The sequence below is a fragment of the Bos javanicus genome, chromosome 2 (genome assembly GCF_032452875.1).
Source record: "Bos javanicus breed banteng chromosome 2, ARS-OSU_banteng_1.0, whole genome shotgun sequence".
NCBI lineage: Eukaryota > Metazoa > Chordata > Mammalia > Artiodactyla > Bovidae > Bos > Bos javanicus.
Window position 1 is genome coordinate 26,853,337 of NC_083869.1, and position 8,005 is coordinate 26,861,341.

An 8,005-nucleotide genomic window follows, 5' to 3' on the forward strand; every position below is an offset into this window, starting at 1 on the left:
ATAGCCAGGAGCTTCATTTATTGTTATTGTCGTTCAGTCGCTAAGTCATGTCTGTTTCTTTTCTTTTTTTTTTTTAATTATTTTATTTTATTTTATTTAACTTTACAATATTGTATTGGTTTTGCCATATATCAAAATGAATCTGCCACAGGTATACATGTGTTCCCCATCCTGAACCCTCCTCACTCCTCCCTCTCCATACCATCCCTCTGGGTCGTCCCAGTGCACCAGCCCCAAGCATCCAGTATTGTGCATCGAACCTGGACTGGCGACTCATTTCATACATGATATTACACATGTTTCAATGTCATTCTCCCAAATCTTCCCACCTTCTCCCTCTCCCACAGAGTCCATAAAACTGTTCTATACATCAGTGTCTCTTATGCTGTCTCATATACAGGGTTATTGTTATCATCTTTCTAAATTCCATATATATGTGTTAGTATACTGTATTGGTATTTTTCTTTTTTTTTTCTTTTTTTTTTTTTTAGGTATGTTTCTTTCTGGCTTACTTCACTCTGTATAATAGGCTCCAGTTTCATCCACCTCATTAAAGCTGATTCAAATGTATTCTTTTTAATGGCTGAGTGATACTCCATTGTGTATATGTACCACAGCTTTCTTATCCATTCATCTGCTGATGGACATCTAGGTTGCTTCCATGTCCTGGCTATTATAAACAGTGCTGCAATGAACATTGGGGTACACGTGTCTCTTTCCCTTCTGGTTTCCTCAGTGTGTATGCCCAGCAGTGGGATTGCTGGATCATAAGGCAGTGTCTGTTTCTTTGTGACCCCATGGACTGCAGCACTCCAGGCTTCACTGTCCTTCATTATCTCCCTTAGTTTGCGCAAACATGTGTCCATTGAGTTGGTGATGCTATCCAACCATCTTTGTTCTGTCACCCTCTTCTCCTTTTGTCTTCAATTTTTCCCAGCATCAGGGTCTTTTCCAATGAGTTGGCTCTTCACGTCGGGTGGCCAAAGTATTGGAGCTTCAGCTTCAGCATCAGTCCTTCCTGTGAATATTCAGCAGCTTCATTTGCTCAGATGTAAATGATTTCGATGATGAGATCCTGGATTTTGAACTGATGCTGTAATGTGATGAGAGAGAAACCCTGGGAAGGAAAGAACATTTTTTGTTGTTGTTGTCTTTTGTTTTCCTTTGGGAGAGGCATGAATTGTTGAGGGCCGTAGGCATAGTCCCAAGTGGCCTCTAAGATTCCCACTCCTGGTATACATACCTTATGTAATCCCTCCCCCTTGAGTGTGGAAGAACCTATGAATATGAAAGGATATCAGTTCTATGGTTAGACTGTGTGGTGTAGCAAAGATGAAGGAGTTTTGCAGATGCAATTAATGCCCTTTGAATTAGGAAAAAGGGAGACTATCCTTGGTGGGCCTGAACTTATCAGGTGAGCCCTGAAACTAGATTTTCTTGATGGCTTTAATGAAATAGTCTCCAAGTTGTGGATAGATCTACATAGCTAGGAACTGAGGGCAACCTTTAAGAGCTAAGAGCCAGCAAGACAACAGTAACTCCTATCATCCACCCACAAGGAACCAATTCAGCCAAGGAACCTGAATAAGCCCAGAAGAGGTCCCCAAACCTCAGATGAGATCACATCCCTGCTAACATCTTGATTTCAGGTAAGACTCTGAGAAATAACTCTGCCAAGACTCTTGACTCACAGAAAACACTGTGAAACATTAAGTTTGTATTGTTTTAAACATCTAAGGTGGTGACAGTTTATTATAGCACTATTAAATTAATACACTGACATCTCAGTAGGACCTTTGAAATGAAGGTTGAAATGACTATTTTTTGGCCCTTTTAACTGGACCTTCATATTCTTTGTTTCCCAGACTCTTTTTTTCTCCTGCCTTCATAAGTAAAGTTTTTTTGTGTGTGTGTTTTTACTTTTTAAATCAATTTTATTGAGATATGATTTACATATAATAAAATCTACCTATTTTAAGTGTACTCTTTGATGAATTTTGACAAGTGTATGCATCCGTGTAACCATTTCCATTATGAAGCTACAGACCATTTCCATCACCCCAACAAGTTTTTTCTTGCCCTTTTGAAATCAACTTCAAGTCCTGGAAACAAGTTGTTTGCTTTCTATCACAGCAGATTTTTTTTTCATTATTTTTGTTTTGGTTAAAAAATATATAGATATAGATAGACATAGATATAGATAGATATAGATATAGATAGATATAGATATTAACTTCTTATTGGCTATATCTCTGAAAATATTTTCTCCCATTTCATATGTTGTCTTTTTGTTTTTTTGATGGTTTCCTTTACTGTGCATGAGCTTTTAAGTCTAATTAGGTCCCATTTGTTTATTTTTGCTTTAGGAGACAGATTCACAGAAATATTGCTATGATTTATGTCAATCAGTATACTGTCTTTTTCTCTAGGAGTTTTATTGTTTCTGGTCTTAAATTTAGATCTTTAATCCATTTTGAGTTTATTTTTGTATATGGTGTTAGAGAATGTTCTAGTTTCATTCTTTTACACGCAGCTGTCCAGTTTTCCCAGTGCTACTTATTGAAGAGACTTCTGTTTCTCCATTGTATAGTCTTGCTTCTTTGTTATAGATTAATTGGCCACAGTGTGAGTTTACTTTGGGCTCTCTATTCTGTTCCATTGATCTATGTGTCTGTTTTTTATGATAGTACCATACTGTTTTGATAACTGTAGCTTTGTAGTATAGTCTGAAGTCAGGGAGTGTGATTTTTCCAACTCTGTTGTTCTTTCTCAAGATTGTTTTGGTTATTCAGTGTCTTTCATGTTTCCATACAAATTTTAAAATTATTTGTTCTAGTTCTGTGTAAAATGTCATTGTTATTTTGATATGGATTGCACTGAATCTGTAGATTGCCTTGGGTAGTATCTAGCACCATTTGTTGGACTACTCTTGCCTCCCTACTTCTTTTAAAAACACCTATTAAAAAAAAAAAAACACCTATTTATTCTTAACCTAGAAACAAAATTAAGGCCTTAGGAGGGAAATATGTAACATTAGAGCCTAGTGAAACAATGAATAGTCTAGATAGCAAAGGAGCACAGAAGAGTCAAAACAAGAATAAAAAACTAGTTGTTATCCTTATGTCAGTGAGTCATCTCTTCTCCCTACTCCACCCATCTCCTTTTAAAAATGATTGCCTTTATTAATGTTGAAAGTTCACGGGTAATAAGAAATTTTCCTCTAAGGCAGGGATACCCAACCTTCAGGATCTAAAGTCTGATGATCTGAGGTAGAACTGAAGTAACAGTGATAGAAATAAAGTGCACAATAAATGCAATGTGGTTGAATCATCCTGAAACCTTCCCGCACTCCTGATCCATGGAAAAATTGTTTTCCACAAAACTGGTCCCTGGGGCCAAATAGGATGGGCACCGCTGCTCTAAGGTGTCAGCTTTCATCTTCATTGAATATCTACAGTATTTTAGATGCCCTGAGATGTTGTCTTTTCTTTTGTAAAGAAGACACAACTTATTAGGAAGATATTCACTAAGCCAAAATATATTTTATAATCTTAAGATTAAAAAAATCTAAAATCTAGATTTTACATAGTATAAAGATATGCTTCAGTGCAAATATTTTACTCTTTGTTCAGTTAAATAGCAATCGATGTTATTGAAATATATTCCTATCTTGAAACAAAATTATTGCACTTAGCAACAACTTTCCAAGTACAGCTACTAGAAAATTGATCTTAAGCAAAAAACCTTTAAGGAGAGGAATAATTATATTGGTCCTAATTCAAGTGTTTGATTTATTCCTTAACTCTGACTTATTCTTTAACTTCTGTGTGAAGACAGTTATTAGATACATGTCACAAGTTCCTGAGCAGTGTTTATTATAATTTACTTTAAAATATAGAGGACCTATAAGAGAGTTTTAATGTTACTGTATAACATTTTATTTTAAAATATTTAATCTGTATACTGAAATGTTGAGTTTATGGACTCCTTTGTTCTTTGTTGAGCAAGGATTTTCTTATCATAAAGAAGTTATGGAGTCCACTTTAGATTTCAAGCTTATGCAAAATAAAGTGAAACATTATGGCTTATATACAAGATGTTCTGTAGGATGTTTTCCTAGGCATCATAAAGAATGCATTATTAAATGATGTTTTCTTCTGTCACTGTAAAGGTTAATGCTGCTCATGTAACTGAATGAAACACAAAAATGCTCAATTTGTGACTAGGCTCATGAGCAATTAATCTATGCCATTAGGAATAGTATGCTATCCTCAAACAAAGTTCATTTTCTTAAGGTATCACATCCAAAATATAAGCATTCTTGCTCGATTGGATTGAGTTGATGTTTTATATATGAGTTTGGCAGTGGGTTATGTGAAGTAGGTGAATCCCAGTTTTGGGGGGGACAGCAAAGGGTAGTGGGGCGTAAGAGGAAGGCTATGTACCCATCACCTCATGTCTTCCTACTAAGATGCCTAGATGTCTTTGTAATAGCTTCGGCCCCTGTATTTTGATGGTAGTCATGGGAGGAATCAGATCACTTTTCTTCTCAAAGACAACAGCTCCGCTGGTCTCCAATCTGGTCAAATTAGAAACAAACCGATGACTCCTAAGTGAATCACTCTGGTTACATTTACCTTACTTCAGTGTCTCTTCCCTAACCTTTAAAAGACTTCAGTATCATTATTGCTATAATGCCAGATTACCCCAGAACTCTAATGTTATATTGTGCTATTTGCCAATGGTTAGGAATTCTGAACTATTGAATTCTTGATTCCCAATATGTGTTCACGCTTTCCTTTTTTTTTTTTTTCATGATTTTCTTTATGCTGTTCTCTGCATGGATAGACCCACCTCCCTAAGCTAAATCTATTAGACTATCAAGTTATACTCCTGAATTCGTATATATATTACTTCAAACCTCCACTAAAAAATGTGCAAGCTTTTGCATGTTGAGCATCATTGACAAAATGATTGACATTTCTGTGACAAAAACCGTACCAACAGTAAGTCAGTCATTTATATGTATATTATATTATCATAATATCCATTACACTCAACACATTGTATGGCCTTGATCTAAGTTGATCTACATCATGCCTCCTGTGTATCTTCTGTATAAAAAAGGACAAAGAAAATGTAATTATTTATATTTCATTATTAGTCATTTTTATAAAACATTTTACAAACAATTTAAACTCATACCTACAAAGTAAATCTACTATGATGCCCAAAATTATTTTAATAGCATGTCATTAATAGTACATAGCAACACATTTAGAAGGGTATTATTTTGTTTTACAGTATGATTTATATACTCAAATTGAGGTTCAGTGCTCAATGGGCTGATAAAATTGCAACTCCTCACAGCATTAAACATAAACATTATGAATGGAATGGATTTAATCATTATTGTTCTTTCATGCAAATCCAAAATACCAAAACAATCTGATGATATTGAACTATTTACAGTACATTAACCACTGGGTTAAATTTTAAAGATTAAAGAGGTTATAGAAAGAAGAAAATAGTTATTGTCTATTTCTTAGAATTTCTATTATCTACTGATTGTAACATAACTACTAAAGCTTAGAAAACCCATTTTAACAGCTATAATATTATCTGTACTAATAAAAAAGCAAATAGTACTAAAAATATTTTCCAGAGGCTGTCAGGTTATATACTTTTAGAATGCTCCTAATGTGAGGGGAGGAGGAAAATGAGGGCGAGAAGGAGTGAGGCCTGGAGGTAGGCTGAAGTGGAAGTGGCAATTTTAGTATAATGGCAGAAGGTCATTTGAATGTTATGGACATCTAACTCTGTATTTTAAGTTACCTGTAGAATAACACCATTCATCTCCGAAAACTTTAAGGAAAAGCTATTAAAACACAAAGCCTTTGTGGGAATGTTTTCTCCCTTGTAGAAATTAGAAAGTGGTGCTAAATTTCATGGTTCAGAACAGGGACAGGGAGTTGTTCAGATACAACAATGCATAATCTGAACCAGTTAGTTCAAGGAAAGCCAAAGCTTGGAGCTGTTGGTAACTGTGAGAAGATATCCCTCTGGGATATCAGACATCTTGGGTACACGGTTGGATATTGCAGAAAATCTGGAGTAATGTTTTAGCCACTCTTATCTCAATGTTATAGGCAAGGTGATACGGCTGACATCTGAGGTTCATATAGATTAATACCTATTTTCATATATGAATATAATGATATCTTGGAGATTCAATGAAGAGGTAGAATGTTCTTTCCCCTTATAGTTATTCGCATAGGTTTCATATTCTAGCTGCAGTGATTCTTTGGTCTGTAAGACGTTTGCTTGTTTTTTTCCCTTACTTGGCTGCCCCACATGGCTTGCAGGGTCTCAGTTCCATGACCAGGGATTGAATCTGGGCCATGGCAGTAGAAGTGCCAAGTCCTAACCACTAGACCACCAGGGAACTCCCCTGGTCTGTAAGGCATGTATTCTCTTATTCACATACTTGCTGCTTGCATCAGCTGGGGATGGGCAAAGATTAGGACTTGGACAACTTGCGAGTGCCCTGGGAGTTTGTATTTATCTTTTCCAATAACATTTGCCATATAACACTATCTTGCATTCAGTGCAGTATTATTTTTCAGTTAATTAACATATTTATTCAGCTTGTGAAAAAAGATAGCCAAAAATTCTATCTATATGACACTGCTAAGTCGCTTCAGTTGTATCCGACTCTGTGCGACCCCATAGATGGCAGCCCACCAGGCTCCCCCGTCTCTGGGATTCTCCAGGCAAGAACACTGGAGTGGGTTGCCATTTCCTTCTCCAATGCATGAAAGTGAAAAGTGAAAGTGAAGTCTCTCAGTCGTGTTCGACTTGTAGCGACCCCATGGACTGCAGCCCACCAGGCTCCTCCGTCCATGGGATTTTCCAGGCAAGAGTACTGGAGTGGGGTGCCATTGCCTTCTCCACTATATGTCATTAGAGGGAAATATAAATTCACACTTTACCATCTTGACATCGAGAGACTTTGATGTTATATAATCACATATAACAATGTGTCATTTATAGTTCATTTTTCTTTCATTTGACATTATTTAGATCTTAGGTACTTCAACATCTGATATATATCAATGCCTCATCCTGGATTTGCCAAAAGAGGCCTGTGGAATAGTTTAGACATAGGCACTTGCTGCCTAACTAAGCCTTAATATCCCTGGTAGAAAAAAACATTAAAATTTATACTTGTGAAATGAACACTCAGATTTAAAAGTACCATTAAAGTGTGTTGGTGGGAGTCAGGTGTTTTGAAAATAACTGAAAGTAAAGAATGACTAATCAGGAAAGATCTTCAAAAGATCCTTTATGAGAATTTCTTCATACTTAGTGGGGAACAGGAGATAATAGAGTAAAAAGTTACAAACTCCTCCACAGAACTCACACTCTTTCTTTGAGAACATTCTATTTCTTTTAATTAGTAAAAGTGACAAAAACGATTGCTGCAAAATCATAAAACAATACAGAAAGGTATAGAATGAAGAGTAAAAATACTCCTTCATCTGTCCCTTTTCTTCCAATAGCACTTTTCATTCCCAAAGAAACCATTGTTAATAGTTTGGTCTATTTCCTCCCAAAACTCTTCTATATGTTCCTGAATATTCTTACACACACATATCCCTAAACTGAGGCAAGTGTATAGATAAAGAGAAGGGGTCATACTGCATATATTGTTCTGTGTGTAGGTATCAAATCAGAGGGAATACAGATATCAACCTGACTTATTACTGATAATATCAACCTTGATCACTAGTTAAGGTGGTGTCTGCCCCAGGTTTCTCCACAGCAAAGTTACCATTTTTCCACACTGTCTTCTTTAGAAGTGAGTTGCTAAGTCCAGCCTACACTTAAGGGAAAGAGAAGTAAGGTCCATATCCTGGAGGAAAGCGTTGTTAGTTGCTCAGTCGTGTCTGACTCTTTATGATCCCATGGGCTGTAGCCTGCCAAGCTTCTCTGTCCATGGAAT

The 8,005-nt window shown here is 36.2% G+C and overlaps 1 non-coding gene across 1 annotated transcript; it reads right to left on the bottom strand.

Moving 5' to 3' along the window:
* Positions 1-6,373: 6,373 nt before the first annotated feature.
* Positions 6,374-6,445, bottom strand: TRNAR-UCU (transfer RNA arginine (anticodon UCU)). The gene has a single exon. It is a non-coding gene; the product is annotated as a tRNA-Arg (tRNA).
* Positions 6,446-8,005: the final 1,560 nt, after the last annotated feature.